Source organism: Camelus bactrianus, chromosome 11 (assembly GCF_048773025.1).
Source record: "Camelus bactrianus isolate YW-2024 breed Bactrian camel chromosome 11, ASM4877302v1, whole genome shotgun sequence".
In the NCBI taxonomy this organism is placed as follows: domain Eukaryota; kingdom Metazoa; phylum Chordata; class Mammalia; order Artiodactyla; family Camelidae; genus Camelus; species Camelus bactrianus.
Window position 1 is genome coordinate 59,644,045 of NC_133549.1, and position 27,411 is coordinate 59,671,455.

At 34.9% G+C, this 27,411-nt stretch overlaps 2 long non-coding RNA genes across 7 annotated transcripts in view; one reads left to right on the top strand and one right to left on the bottom strand.

Moving 5' to 3' along the window:
* Window positions 1–27,411, top strand: part of LOC123617697 (uncharacterized) — a 549,026-nt gene that overhangs the window by 334,512 nt on the left and 187,103 nt on the right. Inside the window, exon 3 of one of the 6 annotated variants that reach the window (XR_012510260.1) lies at window positions 11,469–11,540. The exons of the other annotated variants lie outside the window; for them this stretch is intronic. This is a non-coding gene — a long non-coding RNA (uncharacterized LOC123617697). The remainder of the gene's footprint in view (window positions 1–11,468; window positions 11,541–27,411) is intronic. 6 annotated transcript variants of the gene reach the window in all.
* LOC141579140 (uncharacterized) lies at window positions 479–25,634 on the bottom strand. The gene is made up of 3 exons (XR_012510264.1): window positions 25,461–25,634; window positions 7,359–7,479; window positions 479–2,901 (listed from the first exon to the last, which is right to left on the bottom strand). It is a non-coding gene; the product is annotated as an uncharacterized LOC141579140 (long non-coding RNA).

Consider the following 27,411-nt stretch of genomic DNA (forward strand, 5'->3'; position numbering starts at 1 on the left):
TCTCCTGTGGGGACACAATAATGAATAAAAAAGACAGGTCCCTAATCTCACTAAAATTGTATTTTTAGAGCTTGCCTTCCTAATCGTGCCCCTAGTTTAGAGTGTTATGCTCTATTCCCTTTAAGTCAATGAATACTTTGAAGTGTGGAAGCATGCTATGAGTTTGATGTTATGGCATGAGTTACTATTTGATATTATAGCCAGAAAAAATTAAGGGAAAGGACTGTCATTTACTCAGCCCCAAGTAATAGTCACTGTGGACTTGACCTGCTTATCTCATTTAATCTCCACCAGATTCATGTAAAATAGCTATTATCATGCACATTGTGCAGATAAACTAAGCCTTAAGGACATTAAGCAAATCTTACTTAGGTTACAGATTTTATAAACAGTGTTTATAGCAAGAAGTTGAAATACATAAACTCATGGATTTCATATAATACTGCATTTGTTCCTATAATGTAATTTTTATAAACCTAACGTTATGTGTATAAAATGTAAAGTATATGTGACATTAAGATTTACAATGTGTACTGTGAAGTTTGGCCTCAGTGTGACTGATGCCAGCAAACAGAGTTAACAAGGTGAAGAAAACTGATTAGAGGCCAAAGAGCCAGTGATGCCCAGAGAAATATCCTTTGTGGTATGTACATATTCAAGAGAGTTGTTAATATTCAAAACCAGTAGTTAGGATGTTCTAGGGATTTTATTTGGCAACTAAGGAAAGACATTCTTATAAAATTTCTTGTGCAACTCCTTGTGTTATAAAATCTTGTGGTCATCATAATTTTTAACTAGATACTGGGCACTAATAAAAAGATAACCCTGACAGGGCATATTCCCACAGTCCTTTACAGTTTGCATACACACATCAAGTAACAACTGAAATGCAACTGGCAAAGAAATTGGTGACAGTCTGGATAGTAAAAGATACTGAGGAAAGACAAACATGGACCATTTACTTTGGTTAGTAATTCATGACATAAAGCTATTGCTACATTTAAGTTATATTATCAACTGGGATATTTGGTGGGTTGAAATACTTGCTTTAATCAGCATCTCAGTTGGTATAAAAGTTAGGCTAACTCTTCATAATCCAATCATTTATTTATTAGCTGAAAAGGAAATTTCCTAAGCAGAGCATGGCCCCTACTTATATACCTTGTTTCCTTTTTCCTTTTTGTTTTTAGTTACTTGACTACAATTGCCATTATAATGTAAAAGAAAAGTGGTGATAGAAAGCATGTTGTTTCTGACTTTAAAGGAGATGTTTCTTGTGTTTTAGTATCAGATAGCCTGTTTCTTTAGGTTTATTGAAAGAAACCCATTATGAAGTTAAGAAAGTGTCTTGCTGATTCCAGTTTTCTCAGAAGTTTTTGAATCATTGTTTACTTTTATCAAATTCCTTTTTCTGCATCTGTTGATATGAACATACTGAATTTTCTTTTATTCTGTTAAAAATTCTGTATTACATTAGTATACTTTCAGAGATCAAACCATCCTCACCTTCCTGGTATAATATTGACCCCAACTTATCTCTCCAGTCTCACTTTTTGCCACTTCCCCTAACATTCACAATCACCAGAATCATCACTGATTCTGCTTGAACTTTTTTTAGTTCTTTGAATAAATGTACTTTCACACATCACACATGATTTTTTTTCTACCCAGCACTGTCTTTTGGGCTTCTCTCTCTCACAGCACACTAACTTTATTAAATTATTGTCTACTACCCTTAACTTAAACAACATTTTTTTCAGGAAAGTCTTTCTTGATACCTTCCACTCCTCGACTCCCCAGCATAGCACTCTCTACTTGTCCTATGATAGCACTTATATTGAGTTGTAATTACCTGTTTAATTTTCTTTCTTCCTAAATATAGTGTACACTCCATAGGAAAAGATACTAGATATTTTTCAGTATTTCTCCATACCTCCCAGAGGGCCTGGAACACTATAAGAAATCAGTAAATGCTGAGAGAAAGAAAGTGAGTGAGAGTAGGGGCAGGGGAAAGCAGGAGAGTGTCTTCAATTTAAATTTGTGAAATGACTCTAAACATGAAATGCTTGTATTTCTTTTAATTGCTCCAGAATTTTTGATTTCCTTCAAATTGTGCTGTATATATAGAAAAATGTGAAAAGAAATTCTATTTCTTGAGCCTGTGGGCCACCAAAAACAAGCAACACTGATGGAAAATAAAGAGCACTGCTATGGAATATTTCCTTCCCACTAATAAAAACAAAACTGTATTGTTTTTTTCCTTTTTCATGTCACCCCATTTGAAGATTTGCAAGATACCAATTCATGTTTAGAATCTTAAAAACCATGATTTTGTAATATAATCCTAGCCATGGTGATATATAGACACTGCAAGTTACGTATTGTGATGTTAAAAGGCCAACAGCTCTGAGATTGTTACAGAAGGTCCCAAGCAACAATGGTACAACAGGACAAAGTGACAGAAAAGAAAGGAACAGAACAACTGCTTCTGGGACAACCCTAGTGAGAATACAAGTAAAGGATGTTGAAAGAAAACAGGAGATGGAATAGACATAAGCCTGACATTTCTAGATTAATCATGTTACATCTCAGTGCCAATATCACGTTCTCATTTAGATTTCCTTTTCCTTTCCACTCCATTCTTACTGCTCACCCCTTGGTTTATACTCTCATCAATTCATGCCTGTATCCTTGCCTTCAGTCTCTTCCTGTTCCCATCTGTCTTCTTCCTAGAAATACCCGTATTCACATCCATCTTCCTCTCCCCTTCATTCTGGTACATCCATCTGTCTCCCCTGTATGTCCCAACAGGCTTGGCGGTTTGTTCAAGACATAACAGGAAGCATATCAAGTATTCTGGGTGGAGCCATCACATTGCTTCAGTTTCAGGCTTCTTTCTTGCTGAGAAGAGATGGGAGTGAGAGTTGTCACATTCTTGCAGTCCAGTCTTCTTTCTTATCACATTTGGGGCCAGCCTCCTTACATAGGTTTCTAAATGCCAGATTAATCTCACTGGCTTTTCTTGTCCATCTCTGTTCCTCCCTGCCTTGCCATCTACCTGGTTACCAGTATCCTGACTCAAAGCCAAATTTCCCTGCTTATTATCACCTTGCACACTGTCTTTTCATTCATCTCTGCCCCAGAAATTGTCTTGACCTTGTTGCTTTTGTGAACACCTTAATCTTTCAGAAATTAGGATGATCATAAATAAATTTTAAAAAAGAAGTCCATAAGGAAAGAGAGTAGGACAGATTCTGTTCCTGTTATGTACATGTTGATTCAGAGTTAACTTACTTGTTGCTGACTCCTACTCTCCTGGCTGATTCTGCTTCAGACCTTGACTCACACTTGACCTACCAGCCACGTTTCTTTCTCTAGCAACCACCCAAGATCTGCATCATCCACACCCACTTGCTGCTCAAATGATCTACTTTCTCATCTTATCTCCTCTCCACTTAAGAATCCACGAAATTCAACTGCCTAACATAGTGGCTCTCAAATTACGCTTATCTCTCAACTGGCAGCCAGGTGTTCCACTGCCAACTGCAAATAATGGGAATCTTTTTCTGTTACACAGAAAAATTAAGCAAATGGATTGAATTTCCACATTTTAATGCCATTCTGTATTTCTGTTAGTCATAGCATAAAGCAAAAGCCTAAATACTCAATAGACCATTGAGTTAATAGTAATTGATTTGATTTTACCATTGTTTGCAGTTTGGGATTTATGTGAAATTAAAGGGAAGTTCCCAAAGATTAAAGGATTGGGGAGATTTTTATGCTTATGCTATGGTCTCTTGATCATTTGGGAATATGGTATAATAATAAAATTAAATATAAAATAACTATTATATATACCTCTACTACATATATGCTATACTATATATATGTAATATCTACTTAAAGTATATATATATACAAAATATATGTTTTATATAATATATATACACACAATGGTGGTCATGATTATATACAAAATATAAATACATAAATACGTCTACACACACAAACACACACTCATACACACAGAGAGGCACTACTCATGGTGTGCTTCCTTCTGCTAGTGAACGTTTATAACTCCAATATGCTTTACTTTATAAATGAGCACAGTAATATTCTCTACATCTCCTTAATCCTTTTCCCCTTTACCTCTTTTTGCTTTTTAGTATTTGAAATATAAAGTCTGTATGTTTTTGATTAAAATGAAAAGTCTCTCTCTGTTAATAATCAGAATTATTTTCAGACAAGGCTAAGGCTAGAGTTCCTTTGGAAATATGCCTGGGAGACCCCAAGAGTGTCTGGTAATACTTAAACCTTCACTAAATATCCTATTATATATTTATCAAATAACTTATCTGTTTATATCAAGCTTTACAATAACTCACTCTCATGCATTAGGCAGACATATGGATTGTTTAATGACATTGGCATGTCTTCTGTCTCCAGAGCAGTTTCCTGCCATGGCATCCACACACTATAAAGAAATTATAGATGCACTTTTTTTGAGCCAGGAATGAATTTTGGAATGACAGCTTGACTCTACTCCATGATCTAAGAATGAATGATCAAGCTTTTGAAAAAACTTTGTTTCAAAATAATTCTAAAATATTGATTTACAAAGATCCTTGAACTTTTTTTGGTTACTGGAAATTTGGTAGCCTTGGTAAATTATTCTGGTAATCTCGGTAATGCTCACTTTTCTATTTGCTGCTTTTCCAAACCAGTAATCCAGGTTGATGTTTATAACTGTTTTCCTTAATCCCCAACTGAACCAATAAAGGTGATTTTTCTGAAATCAGGAGGCAAGAGGCATTTCCAAGTAATCACTGATGATAACAATTGCCGGACAGACTTCAGATATCTAAAAATAGAAGGCATTGGTTCCTAGTTTTACAGAAAGAATCTGATGTCAGCAGTGTCAGGAAATGCAACCTACCCAGAGTGAAAACACCCCATGGGGTTATATAACTCACTGGAGTCATTTTTCAGGTTCCGCATGTAAATTGTATAAAACTCCCAGCAATATAATCCTCAGGATATGAGGGTGATTGGCAGGCTGCAAAGCTTTTTCTTTAGACTCAAACAGTTCTTTGATACAAACAATATTTTTCACTTCAAAGGTAATTGTTGGTAGCCAATAGGCACTGATAGTCCCATGTGGGTAGCACAATAAGTACATTGCCTTTCAAAAAAACAGTATTGCTTTTCATGTGATAGAGACCATTTGTGCAATTGAAAAGCCATTCAGAAAGCACACTGATAGACAGACCCTTTAAAATTCCAAGATGTAAATGTATTGAAGTGTACTATCCGACAAGCTTTCACACAAAAGCTCCTTGGAAAATAATCTAATATATATATTCAGCCATCATTGTATTTACTTTTTTGGCAATGATTCCTTTCCCTTATTTTCTACTACACTTAGCAGAAAACCTCAGCTGTGTCTCAGCTGAAACAAAGGCAAGCCACAGCCCCAAATTTCAGTTTTTATCATTGTCTCAATTACAGTGTTTCTCACTGTCCCATTTTTGTTTCTTACCAGAAATTTGTAAATAACCTACAGGACACAGAGATAATAAATGATCACATATCCTATCCCTGGCCAGAAATGTTCAGGGAAGTAGTTTTTTTTTTTTTTTTTTTCAAGTAAATCTTGCAAATTGTCTCTTTTATCTCCCAGGGTGAGTTTATTTTATACCAAATAGCAAATTTTTTATCTTCTCATTTTATTTCTGCTAATACTTTTTAGGGAGAGAGCAGGCCAGTAAGAGAGATCTTAGTTCAATATTTATACTTATTGACAAAGCTGAAGAAAACATGTAATCAGAGAGTGTAACAAAATGAACTATTAAAAAACATAAAGCCAAGAATAAAGGATTCTGCATTACCATTCATCAAGAGATTAACCATAATCCTATTAAGAAATCAAAGTACAGTTCTAAAAGAATTCCACACTCATAATTCTGAGTGATCAGTTGTCTGAAAAAAATCAATTTTTACTTCACATCAAGAACAATCTTTTATGAATCTCTACCAACTATCGATAGCTATGCAATTAAAATAATAAAAGTTCAATGACAATCTTAAACCATTATTTAATCAATCCCTATAAAGTGAAAAATGAAAAGCTTATTTAACTGACTCTTGGTTCCTGGGAAGAATTAGGTCACAATATAAAACTGGCATGGGAATCAAGAGACACAGTTCATTTTTTTCTCTGCATCAAGTCACTGTGTGACTTTCAACCAGTTGCTTAATCACTCTGTTTCATTTTTACCTTGTGTGAAAATAAGAGTTAATTTAAACTACAAAATCAGCAGAGATGCCAAAAGGATTGAAGACGCCATTTTCCTAAAAGTACCTACATCTTTGAGAAACACAGACCCATGCACTAAAATTAAAAATCTGTATTTCAAAATTAATGCTTTAACTTACCTACATGAAGGTTGCATGCTCTCTAATACAAATGTAGAGATTTCAAAGGTGATTTTTTAAATGAATGTCTTTAGGCTTTGTCAGTTTTCCTGCTATGGTTTTCAACTAATCTGGGGTCTCAGGGACAGTATTTGCTGTACCGAAGTTATCCTCATCATCACACAGTCTTCTAGATACTTTGACTAAACTCCAGAATGATTATTCATGACCACACTATAACAATGCCTTATATATGCATCCCAGTTTGCCCTTTACAGCCTAATTTACATAATGCTTTTTTGGTTAGTAAATGATTCTGTTTTAAGTGTGATGGTACACTTGCTATGACTTCAGGTCTTTTGAGCTAGGGAGTTGGTGGAGTTTGTCATCCAGAGATGAAAAGTTTCTGGGGATTTTGCCACTTAAGCCAAATGGTATGATTCATCAGTAGAATCATCTTCATTGGATGTAATAACACACATTTGGCTACAGCAGGGTGTGTGACTGCCAGTGTCCACAGGTCAAGATATCTAAAGTGAGTGAAGTGAACCTGGTGTTGTTGAGACAGTAAGGAAGACTCTGCCTGGTGGAGACGCCATTCTGTTGCCATGTGCTGACTCAAGCTCAATAGCCAGCTCTACAGACTTTTTAAGAAAACCATAAAATCTGTACACATATACATAAAATACCCCAAGATTTAACCGTAATAATCAATTCCACTATTTTGAGAACTCTGAGAGAGACCTCCGTGCTAGAACATGATAATTATGCTACTGGAGGCCTTACATTATCAAAAGGTTCATGATAAGAATGGTTGTTTCATGGGGGAAAGTGGAGATTCCATGCTTGGAAGTTTCAGACTCTCTATAATACAAGTCTTCATCCTGTAGAAGTTTTACAATAATGGTGGTTTTCATCATTAGAGAAGTGGAAAGCTGTAATACCTAATCATCACGGAGTGTTGACTTCACATAGACTCCTGCTTGAGAGCAACACCTTCTATCACCGCAAGCGCTGTCACTGATACAGCACTTCTTACGTTTCTATCATTTTCCTCAGGAGTCACTGTTAAGATAAACAAATCATAAAGTCACTCAAACAAAAGAGATGGGTTATAAACACAACTGCATTATACATTGGTTGCTTCTGATTTCCATCTCATTAAAACCTGAAATACACATACTGTTTTCAAATATGCAGCAAGAAAGTGGTCTTTTTATTTTCTATAACTATTTTCATCTTACCCAAATACACCCACGCCTGCTGATGGCAGGGAAAAAAATACTTCAAAACTTGCAAATTACACTACCTTAGGCCCTTCCAGGTTAAAATAATTTCTTTCAGTTTGAATCATCTTGTTTCAGCAATTATTAAGGCAACTCAAAGTTCCATTTCTGTCCAGTCTGCCTCTTTCCTCTCACTCCCCAAGGCAGTTTCTAGTTTCAGAGGCTAATTTTCTATCCTGACAGTGGGGTAGCTGGGGTCCAGGGTCCTCACATTCTTTTCTGGATCTCTACTGATCACTTGTGGGTGTCTAGCTCTGGTGTCCAAAAATGAAGAGCTCACTTAGTGAAGTCATAATCTTTGTGAAATTCATTTGTTTGGCATGTATTTGTTGAGTGTTCCACTGGGGAGTTAGTCATCAGTCCCTACTGGCAAAGCCCTACTTCTATTATCATTATTATTGTTGTCATTATTATTATTATTATGGTAAGGTACACATATAAAATTTACCATTTTAACCATTGAAAGTATACAATTAAGTGGCATTAAGTACATTTACAGGACTGTGCAACCATCATGACTCCCTGGTTCCGGAAGTTTTTTTGTCACGTCAAATGGAAATCATGTACTCAGTAAGCAGTCAATCCCCATTCCCTCTTGCCTCCAGGCCCTGACAACCACCAGTATATTTTCTGTCTCTGTGAACTTGTCTGTTCTGAGTATTTCATATGAATCAAATTATACAATATGTGACCTTTTGTGGATGGCTTATTTCACTTAGCATAATGTTTTCAAAGTTCATCCATGTTGTTGTGTGTATAAGTACTTCATTCCTTGTTAATGGCTGAGCAGTATTCCATTTTCTGATATATGATTGCTTTTTGTTTATCCATTCATCTCTTTTGGAAACTTGGGTTGTTTCCACCTTTTAGCTATTGTGCTAGAGCTTCTACAAATTTCCATGTACATGTTTCTATCTGAAGACTTGTTTTTCATTCTATTGGGTCCATACCTCGGAATGGCATTGCTGAGTCAGGTGGTAATTTTATATTTACCTACTTCTACCTTAGCTGGCATGTGGATCTTCTCATTCCCAGACACATCCCTTCATCTCATCTTAGTCAGCGATGTCCACCATATGGTTTCCACTCTGGGGACACTTGGCCTCTCATTACAGAAAGCTTCCTGGCAACCCTGCAAGTTTGCAGCTCAGCTTTCCAGATGAGGAGAGGCATCAGAACTTTCTGGGTCTCTTGTGTACCACGGTAGGGCTGGGAAGCCAGCAGAACCCCCTGAGACCCCTCCATCACCTCCCTCCTTCTATGCCATTTTGCCACCCCTGAGCCTTGCTGTTTGTGCTGGGAAAACAGGAAAACAAACCATCTTCTAGAATAGTCTCACATTCTCCCTCCATCTCTCTAAAGATTCTAATGGGTACTAGTTTCTTGTCTTTTTACCCTCCCATCAGCCCCACACACAAATACGCACACACATAACTTGTCTGGGTGTTTGTACTCTTCTCACCTGGTAGGTTGTTTCAACTCCGAAGAGGCTAGAACATTCCCCTCAGACTTATTATCCTTCCTTTTCCATCTCTTTTTCTCCTTCCATAACTAAAATGACTTCTTGACTGGAAGGGATTTCTCTTCCATCACATCTTATTATTCTTTCATGAGATATTATTTGCCCTTCTTTCTTGGAGCCATAATGACAGAAGGGCTGCAGGGCAATATGATTTAGGGGGAAATGAAAACATGTGTTTAATATTTTTAATATGAAATTATCCTCTTTCCATGTCTGATAGCAGTTTATGTAATGCAAATCACATTCCTTAATTAATTGGTTATTTTACATTCGCTTTGGCTTTGGGAATTCTTGTACTGTAAGAAAAATTGTTTGCATTTTCAGACATTTCTAGAAAAATGAAGATCTCTGGGGAAATTTCCGCTGGGTCCACATGTCCTATGCTCGTGTTCTACAAGTTATTTATTCTTCCCGTGGCTTCATTCTTACTGACTGATTCAGTCATTGCCAGTCACTTTTACTACCACCCATTTGACTCCGTGGAAGCCTCAGCCCCCAGAGCTGTGTTTTAGCTCCTGTCTTGTCCAAGGTTTACAGCCACAAACATGCTTCTTCAGTAATTCTCTAACTTGGCCTGTACCCCAAACCCTTGTATTGCTTTGTTTGGAACGTAAATGAAGCACCATGAAAAAAAGGGTCCTGAAAATGGAACAGGGAGCTTCAAGAAGGAAGAAACTGTTAGCAATGTCAAACACTGAAACAAGGTCAGGTAAAATGAGGAAAGAAATGTGTCCTTGTGGCCTTAATGAGAGGAATTTCAGCAGCTCAGTAGAACTAGAATTCCTAAATAAATAGTTGATGCTTCCAGAATTTTTGTATTCCCCTCCACTTCTTTGTAGCACTCACTCCAGCTCTAATTCATTTTGTAAATAGCCTTTCCTCCAACTATAAGCCCCATGACTACAAAGACTAAGCTTTTTTTATATAGTCCTTCTGTATCTTGTGTCTTTAGGACTGAACATAATTCCTGGCATGTAGAAAAAGCTGAGCACATAAATGTGGACTGAATGCAAATTAATGAAAAATGTAATGACACACAACCTTTTAGGTATCGAAGGTGCCAGTGGAAATTCCAGGAGATGTTGGTTCTAGTCCTGGTCCCCTCGTTAGCAAGCTGTGTAAACTTGGGCATGTCATGGAATCCCTCTGATTTGCAGTTTTCTCTTCTAATAAATTGAATTCTTTCAGTCATTGGTGCCTTTTTACTAAATTCAGCCTGATTTTTCATTTACAAAATGAAAAGTTTTAACTTTATCTTCTTTAGAGTCATACGTTGTTATTTGTAGCTCCAGGCAATTTATTGCCCGAAGTTGAGCTTGCTAGAATGGGGATATTGAGTAACTACCATAATTGCCTTGACTTTTTGTCTCATTTTCTGGTTTTGGAGGTTCTACGTTTCTTCATTTCTTTTATGATCTTACATTCCCCAGCCTTATTTATTTCTTATTTGGCTTCTGCTTGTTTTTTTCCCCTTCATGACAAGAGAAAAAACAAAAAAAGGAAAATAGAGGCAGGCTAAACACTTTGGGTAGCGGTGTGACTCTTAAACATATGATGCTCTTTTTCCAATAGTAAAGATTTTCCTCTGGGAGCCACACTACTGTTTTTTATTTCCAAACTGAATTTGCATTTATACCTTATTAAGAGCTCATTTACACTAAATGGCTCTTTGTTAAAACTCTATTTGGATTTGCCTCTGTGTATGTGTGTGTGAACCTGGATTTATGCCACAGATCCCTTAAAGGTTGAGACCACTTTTCATTTTGAAACTTTTAAACAACATCTAAACTAAACACAGCAATTACATTAAAAAAAAAAACCAGAATTATGCTCCAGATAGACAGTTCTACTTCAGAGAAAAATGCCTTATAATGGTTAAGGATGGAGAGACAAATCTTTCTTGATAATATCAAAGCATTCCGTACTATCATCTCCATGGCTTCTTAGCTACTAAGGAAATCTAATATCCAACAGAAACCAAATTCAAGAAGCTTTAAAATAGAATAGAATAAGCTTAATATGCCATCCAGTTTTCTAGTCTCCCAATATTATGGTATAGATTAAATCAGGTTCTGACAGGACTGAAATGGAAGATTCCAATTCCTATTAGAAAATCAGGCAATTAGGAAAAGAGAGTGGTTTAAGGAAAAAAGGAAACCTTGAGCTACTGTTAAATTATGTGAACTGAATCAAAGAAGTTTGAATTAAAGTTATTTTTACAACTTTAGCCTTCATTTCTTTGACAGGAGAATTAGAAGATGGTACATGGGAGATCTGGAAAAGAAGAAATGAGGAGGGATTTTTCAAGAGATAAAGTGGTCAGTTTCTCCTTTGTAGTCCCATAACTCTTCATTCTTTTAAGTTTTCCTGCTGGGGAGCATTATTTTCCATTGTAAAAGTGCCCTAAGTTCTTGCCAATAAAAAGCACCTATATATTATAATCTATTGAGTCAAGACTGATATATAGTAAGTAATTTACAGAAAGATGCATTGAGGCCAGCCCCCAAAAGAGATGCTATCATTTCATGCAAAAGTGACTCAAGAGTAAAATGAACTCTCAGAAATGTTATTCTTTCACTGGCCAACTCCTGTCATCCTACAGTAAGGATCTAAAGTTGATGGGCTCAGAGGTGGGAGGTTGCCATCTTAGCTGTGTTTCTAAGTCTAGGAAGTTACTTCGCTTATATTTTAAATAGTAAGAGGATGTTGCAACATTTAAACTTTTCTTTAGGGTTTTGCCTGCATCAAAGAATTGAAGATACAACTTGTATTGAAATAAAACTGCTACCAGAGGGAATTCCTCCCCCTCAGACTTTTATTCATAAAGTATTAAGAATTCTCCTGTTTTTCTGAAATACAGTGATGTATGCATTTTGGCAAAGTGAAAATTGAATATAAAATGTTATGATGAATTATAAATACAGATATATTTCATTCTCTCATCTTAATACTTTGCATTAAATATGAGTGTTGTATTTCTTTCAAGTGACTGAGTTAATTTTATCTGAGAAAATAATAAAATGATCATTCATTTCAGAAAGGCCTTTTGGAAAAGTTTACACTCATTTCCTTTCTATTTTTATATACATATATAACCCACTCTTGAAGAGCCAAGAAAGTGCTTTACACATCTCATGAACTCCATCAAGTGGAAAAGAATTTAAAGCAAATATTGACATAGAGTAGTAATTTACCATATTACCTAGTGGGGAGAAATTTAAATTAGCTTCTTGAAGGATGGATCAACAAAACTCAATTGTAAGTGAAGTCTGCATTGATCTTTGAGAGAGCTTGACTTCTAGAGTAGACTTTGGAAATTTTAATGAGACTGAACTGGAAATGGGGTGAGAAGTAGTTTACAAATCATCCATGTATGTGTATGTATACAGATGAAAAGAAAGGGGGAAAAGGAGAAACCAAAGTGTCTGTTAATTATAATTTAATTGCAATAAATCAATAAAATAAAATAATCTTAAAATAAAATATAACACAAATGTAATGAAACTGCAAACATGACATCAATACAAGATATTCAGAAAAGAGAGTCAGAAAACTAGTTTTGCCTTCCATATCAACTATATATAAGTATGTAAACTTTCTCCATGTAGAAGGGTTTATGGGCCCCATGAAAGTTCATAAAGGTGTTTATCCTAGAAAGAGTCACCAAGATTTCACATTTCCCTACAGAGAATAGAAGGGTAGACTCAGCTTCAGAGCATTGTATCATTTGTGACTGGAAAAGGAACTCAGTGCCACTTGTTGTTCAACCAGTTCTTCTGTCCTACAGATCTCTTCATGTATATAAATATGGAAGATAAATGACTAAAAGGACGTTTAAAAAGTTTCTGGGTGAAACTCATCATGTATTTAATAATTTTTAACTAGTCATATTCTAAGAGAGCTTTAAGAAATAATTCAAGATTAAGTAAAATTTAAAAGTAGATGGGACAAACAATTATTAATGTTAAAATAAGTAAAATCAAACTCAGATTTAGATTAGTACTAAAAACTCATTCTAGAAGGAAAGGACTGCAACTTTGGCTCTGAGATTTCTAATTTAAAAAGTGAAAATAGAGCAATTTTGTGATAATACATAATGTCAATTAAATCCCTCAGGAGAAGGGAAACCCAAACATTCCCAGTACTCAGGCCACAGAGAGGTTTCTCAGAAGGCTTAGTAAAGTACATTCTGTGACATGTAATGAACAGTCCAACGTCTTCACTTGCTGTGATTCTAGTCTCTGAAAGCAGTTTGGAGATCATGATGGAAGTATCCCTTGCATTGATGAACACACTGCTTAGGATAACCTTACTGACTGGTTTTTGTTCGTGTGGGAAAGATTCTGAATTTACAGAAATGTATTCAGATTAAAGTGATATAATGAACACCTATGTAACAAACTCTCAGCTTAATTCCATCTTAATACATTGCTATATTTGCATTAAATTCTTTTAAAAATGAATTAAAATATAGAGTTAGAACTCTTCCCTTTGCCTACCGCTAACCCTTCCCAAATCTCAGTTACCACCCTCTTTCTCTGGAGATAACCACTGATACGATTTTGATATATGTTATTCCTATGCATTTAAAAGTTTTTACTCATTAGTTGAATTTTAAATACATGTTAGAGAAGAATTGTATAAATGTTAAGTGTACAGCTCATTGAATTTTCTTAAAATAGCAAGGACTATCCAGTTTAGAAAACAGAACATTACTGGGTCCCAATGAGCCCTCCCCCTCCAAACTTGCACCTTGTAACAACCACTGTCCCCCTACCCTTCTCAAAAAGGAACCAATATTTTTTTCTTCTACTACCATAGATTAGTTTTGTCTGTTTTTAAACTAGATATATTAGGACTCAAACTCTATCTCTCCTGTTGTTAGGTTTCTTTTCAAAATGATGTTTGTGAGATTCATCTTGTTGCATGTGGCTCCAGTTGTTCATTTTTGTTGCTGTATGGTATTTAATTGGATTAGTTTACAGAATTTATTTAATCACTCTATTGCTGATGCCATTTGCATTGTGCCTAGTTTCCAAATATTACTAAACACTGCCATGGACATTCTTCTCCATAGATTTTTGTTGGATATATATCAAAGAAGGAAATTGTGGAATTAATGGATGACACCAAATGGTTTCCAAAGTGATTCTAACAATCACAGTCCCACCAGCAGTGTTTGAGAGTTGCCGTTGCTCTGCATCTTTGCCAATACTTGGCATTATCAGCCTTTTAATTTTAGCCATTTCAGTGAAGTGTTATTTTGATTTTTATTTGCATTTCCCTGGTGACTGACGAGGTTAAACGCTTTTCTTCTGTCTTTATTGGCTTCTTTGGGTGAAGTGCCTATTCAAGCATCTTGCCCACTATTCAACTGAATTGTCTGTTCTTCACCTTATTGATGTATAGGAATTCTCTATTATGTGCATGATCCTTGTCAAAATTACGTAGATTAGAAATGTATTCTCAACTTGCTTTTTCACTCATAAAATTTATTTGATAGTTCCTAATTCTCATGTGCACAGCTTACAGTATTTTCCCTTATGGATATGGCTTTTTTTTAATGTAATTTAAGAAAGACCCCACTCCAAAGTCATGAAGCTATTCTCCCATGTTTTCTTCTACAACCTTTTTTGCTTTTTCTTTCACATTGAGATCTTCAGGCTACTTTGAATTGAACTTTGTGTACGGGGTGTGATCGGGGTAGAGTTGGTACAGTTTCATTGCTTTCCCCATATGGATATCCAACTGGCTTAGGGACATTTATTGAAAAGGCCCTTATTTCCTCAGTGCTATTCAGTGTGTATTTAACATAAATCATAGACAAGAGGGTTTGCTGTCTTTGTTATGAATCATTTGTCCATCTTTGTTTGAATATTAGACTGTTTAATTAGCTACTGTAGCTTTATACCTTTCAATCTTGTAGCCTTGATACCTGAAGGAGTAATGTCCCTCGCATTTTTTCCTCTTGTAGAAGAGAAAATGATGAGCGAACTCACTCTTCATGAGTGTTGTAGTTATCCTTGGCACTTGTATTTCTATATACATTTTAGAATATTTCTATTAATTTCCACAAAAAAATTGCTAGAATTTTGTTTGGAAATGTTTGGAATGAATTGATATACTTGAGGGTAGTTTAAATTTTTACAATATTGAGTATTCTAATTCATGAGTATGATGTAATTTGTTTATTTATGTCTTTAATTTTTTTGATTTTTCCAAATTTTTTGTATAGATATTTCACGTATTTCATTAAATTAGTACAAATAATTCCCATTTACTCTTCACCCAAATTTACCAATTTTCAGTATTTCACACACATACACACACACACAGACATTTGTATTTATATATAATGTATCTATCCATCTCTCTACCTGTCTACCTATCTGTCTAATCTCTTCTTCCCTGTGTGTTACATCAGAAGACACATGTTATAAGCTTTTGTCCATTTTAGTGATGTTACCTTTGACCACTTGACTATGGTAGTGTCCACCAGCTTTTTTTTCTACTTTATAATTACTGTTTATTTCTATTTACCATTTATTCCTATTTACAATTAAGTAAACTAAGGAGAGATACTTTGAGATTAAATAAATATCCTATTCCTCTTCAAACATTCACCCAATAGTTTAAACATTCATTTATGATTCTTGCCTGAATTTATTATATGATCATTGTACTATAAAAAAAAGTTTTCAATTCTCCTTTATATATTTGTTTATTTATTTTCAGCATTTTCTCAAGGATCATTTTATTCAGTGGTAATTGATGGTCATTATTCATTTTGAGGCTAAATTTGCTGCTAGTGTGGCCAGTGGGGAGTCTCTACAAGCTGGTTCTGTATAATTTTGACATGTCTTACTCATTTTGGGAGCACTTTTTTACTTTGCAACATAATAAGATGTTCCAGGCTCATCTTTTACTGTGTTGACTTTGAGATTAGCCAAATCTTCAAGGAGCCTGTTTCGTTAGTTTGCTAAATTCACTTTTTTATTCTAATATTTATTACAAATTCGTTTGGATCTTAAAATATATAATCATGAGTCTACAAGTGATGGTGGTTTTATTTCTTTCTTTACAGGCTTTTTTAATCATTTATTCTTCTTGCCTTAAGGCATTGGGTAGGACTGCCAGTTCAACGTTAAATAGAAAAAGTGATATTGGACATCATTGTCTCATTTCTGATTTCAGAGAGAAAGCTTTCAGCATTCCCCCTTTAAGGATTATGTTTACATTATAATTTTTGTAGATGCCCTTTTAAGATTAAGAAAATTCCTTTATTTTCCCAACTGCTAAGATTTTTTAAAATCATACATGTTAAAATATATTCGTTTTCTATTGCTGTTGTAACAAATTGCTACAAACTTAGTGGCTTTAAACAGTTCAGATTTATTATCTTACAGTTCTAGAGGTTGGAAGCCCCAAATGGGTCAGCAGAACTGCACTGCTTTTCAAAGCCCTGTGGGAAAAGTATGTTTCCTTGCCTTCTCCAGTTTCTGGAGACTATCCACACTTCTTGATTCATTGCCTTGCATCATGCCAGTCTCTGTTTTGTTGTCCTGTCTTTTTCTCTGACATTGACTTTCCTACCCACCTTTTATAAGGACTCTTATTATTACATTGGTCCAATCATGCTAATCCATATCAAAATCCTTAAATTAATTACATCTGTGAGGTCCCTTTTACAATTTAAGGCATCCTATTCATAGGTTCTGGGGGATAAGATATATACATCTTGGGAGGGGGCATTACTCAGCCTACAACAGATAATAAATGTTATTAAATAAATTTTCTGCATCAGTTGAGGTGATCATAATATTTTCTCCTTTATACTGTACATGTGGTGACTTCATTGCTAATGTTCTCATGCTAAAAAACCTTGCATTCCTGGAGTAAGTCAGTTTCTTTGTGATTTGCTACTCCATTTACAAATTGCTAGGTTTTATTTGCTGATATTTTAGCATTTTTGCATCTATCTTCTTAAGTAAAATTGTCCTGTGATTTTCCTCTTTTGATGTCTTAGTTTTTTTCAAAAATTACAGTTTTCTTGACCTCAAATAATGATTAGAAAAGTACTTTTCTTTTCTAGTCTCATTAAAGGATTAAAGTTTCTGCTTTTGTCTTTATTATTTCCTTTCTTGTGCTTTCTGAGTTTATGTTTCCTAAATTCTTGAGATGACTGCTTAGCTCACAGTTGTGTAGCTTTTCTTCTTTCCTGATAAACATATTAATGCTAAAAATGTCCCTCTGACATAATTTTAGCTGTAGCAAACAAATTTTGATATGTAGTCTTTTCATTATCATTAATTCAAAAAACATTAAAACTTCTACTTTTTCTTCTGAGTTTTTCTTTGACCCACAGCTTCTCCACTGCCTCTTCTAGAATACATGCAAACATACATACAAATTTTCACTGTGGGTGTATTTATCTAAATTGTTAGTCTGCCATTATCAGCAACAGCATCCTCCATGACTGTTTTTGACTATATACATATATGTATGTATCCATAAACAATATATGACATTTTCTATGTGTTTTCAAATGTATATTTGTATATATAAAACTATATTACTGTAAGATGCCATGTAAACATTAATCAAAAGATAACTGGCAGGGAATTATTAACATCAGATAAAACAGAACTTAAGGCAAGAAGAACTGAGTAGGAACAAAAAATAATAAAGAGCAATTTACAAGGACTACCAAAGAATCATGGATTTATGTGCTACTAAAAATGTAGTATTTATTTGTATAAAGCAAAAACTGACAGAATTTAAAACTAAATTTCACAAACAATCATGATGAGATATATTAACTGAAGTCTGTGAGAAACTCCATGGATCAAACAGCCAAAAGTAGTTAGGATATAGATGTTTTGGGTGAAACTTACAAATAGCAGGGCAGAGATGAGGGGGGAGAGAGAGAGAAAGAACTTTGTACCAAATAAACAGCGAGTATGATTTCATTTCAAGTACACTGAAATGTTTATTAAAATTGAGCTCATATATCCCACACTCTCTGACTAAAATAAAATTGAATGAATAATTCAACAATAAATTGATAATTAAAATTTAAAAATTTAGAAATTTAGGAAGGCTCTTCTCAATTTCTAATAGAAATTTTAAAATATTTTGAATTGAAAAATAAAAGAGTATTCAATAATAAAATGTATAGTGTCTAACTAAGATTATAACTGGAATAAACTTATTGCCTTAAATACCTTTATTTAAAAACAAGAATATTTGAAAATAACTGAGCTTAGCTTTCAACTCAAGAAGCTAGGAAAGTAACAAAAAGCAAACTCTTAATTAGGCAGAAGAACATTTCAAAAGTAAGATAAGAAATTAATGTAAAATGAGTCAAAGAAACAAAAGATCAACAAAAGTAAATACAGTTGTTTAGTTAACTAATAAAATAGTTATACTTTCTTGAGTGATCAAGAAAAACAAAAATATTTTTAAATATTATGAACTAAGGAAACACAACCACAGACATACCAATTTTTAAAATTGTAAGAGAATACTATAAAGAAAAATTAATAATTGAACACTTAGATTAAATATATATTTTTAGGAAAATGTTATACAATTTTAAAAAATGGAGAAGTGTAATAAAACAGTAGCTTTTAAAATAAAATTTTACTTATAATAAAAATTTGGAAATTTATAATTTCCTTTCTTCCAGCAAAACAGAGGAAACTCCAAAACTTGATTATTCTCAAGGTGAATTTTGTCCAACCTTCAAAAAAGTAACACATATAAAATATTTCGCAGAATAACAAAAGAGGGACAGTCAGCCACCAAGTCATTTTATGAGACAAGTAATAACTTTACAATTAAAACCAGATGAGGACAGAAAACGAAAGTGAAAATTATGAACACAGATACACAGTTCCAAAATAAAATACTAGAAAAAGAAATTAAATGATTTCATATGCATGTCAGAGTCAAATAATATCTAGTCCAATAAATCAAGAACAGTTCAACTTTAAGAAATCCAGTAGAAAATGGAGAAATAATATGAGTAAGCAATTTACATAAGAGAGAACCCATATACATTTTAATAGATGTTAAATGCAACTAGTATTCAAAGGAAAATGCACAATTAATACCAAAACAAAAATAAGGAACATTTTTACATACATAGGGTTGGTAAAACTGTCTAAAGTTTGACAATATCAAATATCAACAAAAACAGGAAGCAGCTTGCAAAATTCAGAATTTCCAAGTTTCGTGGGAGTATAAATTGCTACAACTACAAACACTGTTGAGCAATTGGGTAACACTCAATACAGCTGAAGAACTGAATACCTAATAGCGCCAGTTTCTCCTAAAGACATATTGTCTAGATAAAATCTCACAAAAATGCACAAAATGATATATACAACATGTGAACTGTAGCTTTGTTTATAAGAGCAATGAAATTGGAAATAACCTAGAAAGCTTTCAAAAAGAGAATAGGTAAATATATTGGAATTATTGGAGTTATCACTAATATCAAACAATAGTCACAAATAGTAAGCACAGAAATTTAAAAGAATGAACTAGAGTTGCACATATCAAGATTAATAAATGCCAAAAACATAAGGTTAAGTTTAAAAAGGGTAAAATGACACAATATGATTTATAATTTTTGCGATACCCATACTCATTTTAAAATTCTCAGGGTGTTGTCTTAGATGGATTTTGTTTTCTAAACCTAATTTAGTAAATCACAGTGTTTTGTTAATTGTTAGCTTTGTTAAATGTTAAATCTATTACATTTATTATATTTATTATTGGTTTCATTTTATTTCTGTCATCTCATTTTCTATTTTCTGTTCACATTCTTTTCCTTTGTTCCTTTTTTCTCCTATTTTCTTTTGAACTAACAAAATTTTTACTCTTTTTTATCTACCTCTACAGGCTTAGAAGCTCAAGTGTATTATTATTTCACTAGGTATTCTGGAGTATTTAAAAACATAGACAGTTAATTTTATTTTCTAGCAAATTCTGCAGCTGGGCAACATTTTTTCCCCTTCTCTCATACACATCACAGGACCTACGATACTACAACTATGCACTAATCATTTTAGTCTGTCATCTCATTATTTTCAGTTAGATTTGTATTTTATATTTCTAAAATATATACAACAGTAAATTATTTCTGTAGTCAAATAATTAAATATTTAATTATTAGTAATTAAATAATTAAATTTAATGACATGTTTTATCAGTTTCTGAGTTCACTTCTCTGCTTGATGACGATCTTTAATTTTGTTTAATCTGAGTATCTGTGGTAGTTAACAATCTCAGTATCTGTATATTTGAAATATCTTTATTTTGCTTTCATTGTTTTAGTTTAACTGGGTATAAAATTTTTGGCCACAGGTATTGGCCTCAGCACCTTAAATAACTCCACTATGTTCTGTGGTTTCTTACTGCTAAAGAGAAATTTCCTAACAGTTTAAATGTCATTTTTCTGCAGATAATATTTTGTCTCAGGTTTTTAGGATTATTTTGAATGTCTTCAGTGCTTTAGTTCTGGCTTTATGGCTTATCTGCACACTTCTCAGAATTCAGTAATTTGTTATGAACATTTTTGTGTTATTTGCTTTGGAAAATTCACAGTATACTTGTTCAGATATTGTTTCTTCACCATTCCTTCTGTTCTGTTTCTGGAGCTTGTCAAATTAGTCATCTGTATTTCTTTGCTGCTATTCCTTGTCCCTTAGAAACTTATTTTGCTCTTTGTGATGTATTCTTTGTGAATTCCTCAGTATAATCCTCTAATTCATTAACTCTCTTCTACAGTGTTGCTTCATCTTTAGAATTGTTTCACCTGATGGATGTTGTGCTTTTTCTTTAATTTCAGTGGTTAGCTGTATTTTTCACTTCCAAAGTCTGTGATTCAGTCTGTTTCATCTCCCTCTGGGCTTGTTTTATTTACATATATATTAACATATTTTATTTACATATGTATTTGTGTTTTGTTTATGTTTTATAGATTCTTGCTGTTGGTAAATAGGAATTATTCTTTCATTTGAGATTGTTGCTGCCTTTCCTCCTGCCTACAGTACCCTGGTTCCAGGTAGCAAGTGAGCAGTAGTTGGGTTTTTAACCCCTAGCTTTATTTTTTCATGAGCAGAAGAACACACCAGCCCCTATTTTCAGGTCATGATTCTAGTTTTGGTCCTAATATCCCATCTAGAACTCTTAATTTCCCATCAGTAGCTGCTCCAACCTGAATCTGGGCTCATGGATTCAGTCTTGCTTATTATTTTGCTTTTCTACTCTTTTTCTTATCTCTACAAAGATTTATCTTGGTGAGCCTTACTATGACATTTGTAATGCCTAAAATTACATTTTACCTCTTATTGCTATGATTTTGAAACTGTGCATGTGGTAAAAATGTAAACCCTGCTCCATTTTGCTTGTGTTTGGAAATTTGTTTTTAGATTTAACATTATAAATATGCTCCTACTCCAAATTTGGTAGGATGTATGTTATGCCTCCAGATAAACTAGTGGAGAATATCTTTGGGCAACTAACCAAGAATTCTTGGTAACAATGGCATGATTTGGAATGAAAATAAGGAAACATTATTGCCCCTTACAGTTCTGCAACAGGAGCAAGGCAACCTTGGAATGACATCTATGACCCTCAAATTGTCTGTTAAATGGGATTTGGTGTAGATATGTAAAATAAATAAATTTTGAACACTGCAGACTCCAAAATTCTGTTTTAACATTACTCATTTCCAAAATTGTGGAATTTCATGGAATATTAATATATTCTATAAGAAAAACAAACCTTCCTTGATCAGATAAGCTTGATAATTCTGTTTCAATGAAGGGAAATGGATTTGTTTACTGTTAGAAGTCTCAGACCCTTTAATGTGCTAATGGTTGGGAGCCTTCCTGAGTGAGCCATTCATGCAACATTTCAAGCGTTGATCTTGAAATGCAAGGTCAACATGAAACATTAGCCTTGGAGCCTCCCCTCCTTCGCTTTTGAAGGATCTTTCTTCCTTCCTTCCTTCCTTCCTTCCTTTCTTCCTTATTTTATAATTCTTTCCTTCTTTCCTTCTTTCTTTCAGAATTAGTGTTCCATGAAACAAATGTTTAAAATTCAGTGTTTGATTTTTTTTTAAGTTAGTATGTGCTTTCTGGAAGAGAACATATTGATATAAAGTACAACTGTTTGTCATCTTAATTTTAATGGAACTCACTGGGTCGAGGTATGGACTCAAAGAACAATAATAACAAAAAATGTACGTAGGACTTCAGCCCATTATTAAACATTAGCAACCTACTGTAACCACTTACAGAATTAAAGGTAGAAGGAACCTTGAATGGGATCCACCACAAATTCAGGGTCGGGATCCTTAGACTTGGAAAGAGAGAAATCAGCCAGCTAAGGAGAACAGCCTCATGGGGCGATGCTAATGGGCCCTGAAGTGCTAGCTCCTGTTTTTATGGATGGCAACTGTAACCAGTTAATTAGGTTAGATGTAGCCAGGACCTCTATTTCTTAAAAGGGAGCAGATGTCATTTGCCTATTTTTATCCATCATGATGATAAGTAACCTGGACTACAAAGAGTTTTCAAATAGTGCTGGTCAGCAATCTCAGCAATAGGATTTGGGGAATGATTTTTAGAATGAAAATGTACCGGATCAAAAATATGTGTATTAGTGGCTATATTTTTAGTCATAGAGTCAGACACATATCAAAAAAGGACTAATGAGGTATGGTTTGTATATTTACACCTATACTTATCCTTATATACCTATAGTAAGTTTAGTTTGCTGTATTACTTACATCAATATTTTTATATCATTTGTGTCTTTCTTACAAGTTTCTATCTGGCTCGTCTCTTGAGTTCCTATAATATACTTTCCTGAAATTTGAAATCATTTCTGAGAAACCCTTGGTAAATATCCTCATAGTTTGCTATGGAGTGGGCTCTGAGAATAAAGAGAGATTGCAACACAAGCTGAGTCTGAGGTCTTAATTCCTTCTTTAGAGATACTTCCCCTCTGGCAATTTCTCTGACATGAGCTAAAAAGCAAGGTCATAATTTTGGAATTTTGTAACTGTTATAAGGGACCCCAGGGGTCATAGACTTAATACTTATGCTTTCTGACTGTAATCTCTAATAATCATTTAAAAGATGCTTGTGGCATGTATCATTATTTCTGGTGACTTTAAAATACAGCAAGCAATATCCTAATTAATTAATTTCCATAATATTTACTTTCCTGCCTTTTGCATCATCCCCCCCCCCCAGGCATCAGAAAAACATAAAAGAAGAAACCTCTACAGTTGTATAAAGTCATTTATTTAGTTCTCAGGCATTTAACATGCTCTGCCCACCCACCCTCTCTCATCCAAATAAATATTAGAAGGATTTGAGTTGTCTTAGGGAAGAATGGCTCCCTAGCCAGAGCAGAATTAAGTTCAGACATCAGACACCCTCATGATCTGACTCTGACTTATCCCTCCAGTTGCAATTCTCATGACTCTCTGTCTTGACATTTATATTCTAACAGCACTTCACTTAATCTCACGCAATTGACTCGTTGTTTCTTCTTTCTCCATCTGACAAGAATGATCTCTCTTCCTACCCATGGCCTTCGTGTCTCTTGACCTGGTGAATTCCCCCTTGTCCTCTCAAACTCTGTAAGCAAGACTTTACCAACCCTCTTGGGTTGATAAGTGCCTTTTTCCAGGCTTTCATAATATCTCACGCAAAGATCCACTTTTGCAATTTCTGTGATGTATTATGTTTATGTGATTTTTCCTCCCTGCTTGAAAAGAAGGGGTGCATCTCATTCTTTGTGTCACTGTTGTGTAGGTGCCCTGTTAATGTTTCCTAGGCTCGTGAGTGTCACATGTGATAATTACACATTGAAATATTTTGGAGTTGGGTAGGTAAACCCCACTAAAATAAGGATTTAAAAACAAAGCTATGTAAAACAATGAAGAAGGTTTGAAGCACTGGAGATAGAAATTCCTGAAGACTTCAGTGTAGGATAATTACTCTCTTGCATCAGTGAGGCATTCGAAGTGTTCCACGTTAAGTGAGTTTATCTTATATAATGCAGTTGGTAAGTGACATCCTAAGTAGGATTAAGAAGTTGGCTCTGTTCTGGTGTTCTTTACACCAAACTGCATTGCCTTCATGGTTCTCAGCTATATTCCGCATCTCAAATATGGGTTCTTTTAATATTTGCTTCTATTTTCACAGTATATGATGGGATACAATCTTTCTGGCTTACAGATTGGTTTGGAAAGTGAATGTGCTATAGGATAAGTTAAATTCTGAGTATGGTGGTAGAAAAGAACTAAAGGCAGATTTTTGCACATTTACCATTTGCTGTGAGTTGACCCTGGGAATATGTCAGATTTTAGGCCCTCTGTTGTAAGCTGCTTGAAGGCAAGGACTGAGTTTTATTAGTGTTAGCCATCTTAGGCTGTTCTCAGCAGCACAAAAATCAGTGCTTGATAAATGTTCTATGACTGATATGCTCATCCAACAATACATACATCAAAGAATAATTTGTTAATTACTATTAGAGTGATCTCTATATTTGTTTTTGACTCAGAATCCCAAGTGTTTCCAATAAATGTATTTACAGATACAAGATTTTTTGCTGCTGGTAGTATTTTGTTCAGAGATAAAAGATACATTGACCCAAATTAATTACAGAAAGCCAAGAAAGTCAATTGGGGCTTTAAAAAATTCTCTTGCTTTCCTTGTAAACACTTTGATCTTAAAGGATCATGCTATCTGTAATCTACTTACTTCTTAATCCCACTGACTGAAAATAGCAGTCTTCCTTCTAGCAGGACCAAGTGGGATGCTTCTGTGGGGGTGAAAGGGGATCACGCCAGGGGGAATAGAGAGGCAGGAATAGAAACCAGATCTCTAGTCTAGAGCTCTCTCCTGACCTCCAAAGTTGCATGTACAAATTCTTGCTTGAGTTTCTACTTGAATGTCTAATAGTTGTTTAAAATTTACCAACTCCAGAGTGAAAGTTTGCCTTCTCCCGACTTCTGATCCTGTACTCGTCCCCCATCTCATCAAGGACAGCTTCATCTTTCTCTTTGGCCCAAAATTTTTACTTTCTTTATTCCTGTCTTCTCTCAAACTCATCTCTAAACCATCAGCAAATTCAAATTAAATGAGAATCCAGCACTTTCTTGTCCCTCTGCAGCCACCATTATTATCCCAGTCACCAACATCTCTCACCTGGACAATGCAATGGCTGCCACGTGGGTTTCCTTGCTTTACTTTCTTCTCTTTTGTCTATTCTTAACACAGCATCTCAGTAATCCTTAAAAAATGGAAATCAAATCATGTCTTGTCTCTGCTCGAAAACTTTCAACAGCTTCCCATCTCACCCGGAGTTAAATTCAAAGTCTTCTCCATAGTATACCAGCCACTAGAGGACCTCCTTTTCTATGGTGTCACTCTGGTCTTCTTCCTGTTCCTCAAACACATCACATGGACTTCTTCCTCAGGGGTTTTGCATTTACCTTCCCTCTGCCAGAGTGCTGTTCTACAGGTGTCTCTTCATCTTCCTCCCTAATTTCCTTCCTGTCTCAGGTGCGACTGCATTATTGAGGCTTTCTTTAACCAATCTACCTAAAAGAGCAACCCTCACCTCCATTACTCCCTGATACCTTTACACTACTTTTTTACTTCCTTTTATTATCTGTCATGCTGTATATTACATTTACTTGCTTTAAAAAAAAAATTACCTTCTATCTCCCTCTCTTAGAACATAAATTCCATTTGGCAATAATTTTTTTTTCTCTGAGCTTTATCCTCCCATCTAGGGCAGTGGACATAGTGGATACCAGGTAAACATTTGTTGACAAAATGAACGGGCTTATCATTGATTAATAACAAAGAACATCCTTGTCTATCAACTCACTTTTGGCTCAGAATAAGCCCATGATTATAGTGGGTCAGGAATTCTTTCTTCCGTTGATAGAAAAAGAAAAACCAAGACTTCAGAGTGCCTTTCGAATTCTTGCTGCTGCAGAGAACAAAGACCCACAAAATCTAGGAAAACAATGGGAAGAACTCCAAGCTCTATGACGTAGGGTTTCTCACAGAACCAGAGTGTAGGTGTGCAGCCGAATGTCCAGTAGGACCTCCATGTGCTGTGGGGTGGGGACACTGCCAGGGTGACTTTGCTCCTTCCCTAGGATGGCTTTAGAATGCATTAAGACTTACTCTCCCTTTCTTGTATTGCCTCTTGTCTTCCTTTCTACCGCATTATTTTCTCCCTGCAGATTAGCTTTTTCTGTTCCTTTGTCCCCATTATGAATGGAGCTTTCTACAGCTTACCTTTTATCAACCCTTTTGGGGTAGAAAATCTGATTGGTCAGGTCTAATTCGCTCTGGGTAAGGAGTATGCAGACAAGATGGACATGGCTTCCCAGAGAAATGGGCATCATTTTGAGCTAGTCAGATACCCTTAAAATGATCTATTAAAAGTCAGAAAGGCATTTTCCCAAAGTCACACTGAAGGAGTGGCAGAGACTGGGCTTGAAATAGGGTCTTCTGTTCCAAATCTTGTGCTTCTCAGGCTCCCCAACACATGCACTTTTAGTGAGCTACCAATGAAACTTCTACAGCCCTTTGATGAGCATGAGAAAAAGTACTTAAGTTTAAAAAAAAAAAAAAGACAAAATAAAATATGAAGGGCTTCGGGGAAGAAAAATTAGCATATAAGGATGAGGATTTTGATATTCTGAGAATCCAATGCCAACTCCCATGCTGCTGGAAAGATGACTGCAGCCCGACGGTGCGCTCAGACTGCTGTTCATATCCACGGTACTGGAGAGCATGGAGGCAGAGAAGTACTCGCTTCTTTTGTGGTTCCAGAGAGTGTGTCCTGTGCAGCATCAAGGGCATTGGTCTGGCATCACGCTACCACTGGTGAGCATAAGCCTGCTCTGTAAAATATTTATTTGATCAAATTTATTTCAACTTTATTCCTTTCCCAAAAAAGGAATGGAGGCAGCTCAGTGCTGCTACTGGTTTATAAAAAAAATGGAATTTACTTTCTGCCTGCAGTTAATTTAGCCCCATTGTGTCCTTACCCCAAGTTCATGGAAATGTGACTTCACTAGGGAAGGATCCACGTAAAGATTGAACATTCTACTTTAATGTCCGAAAGGTGGATAAG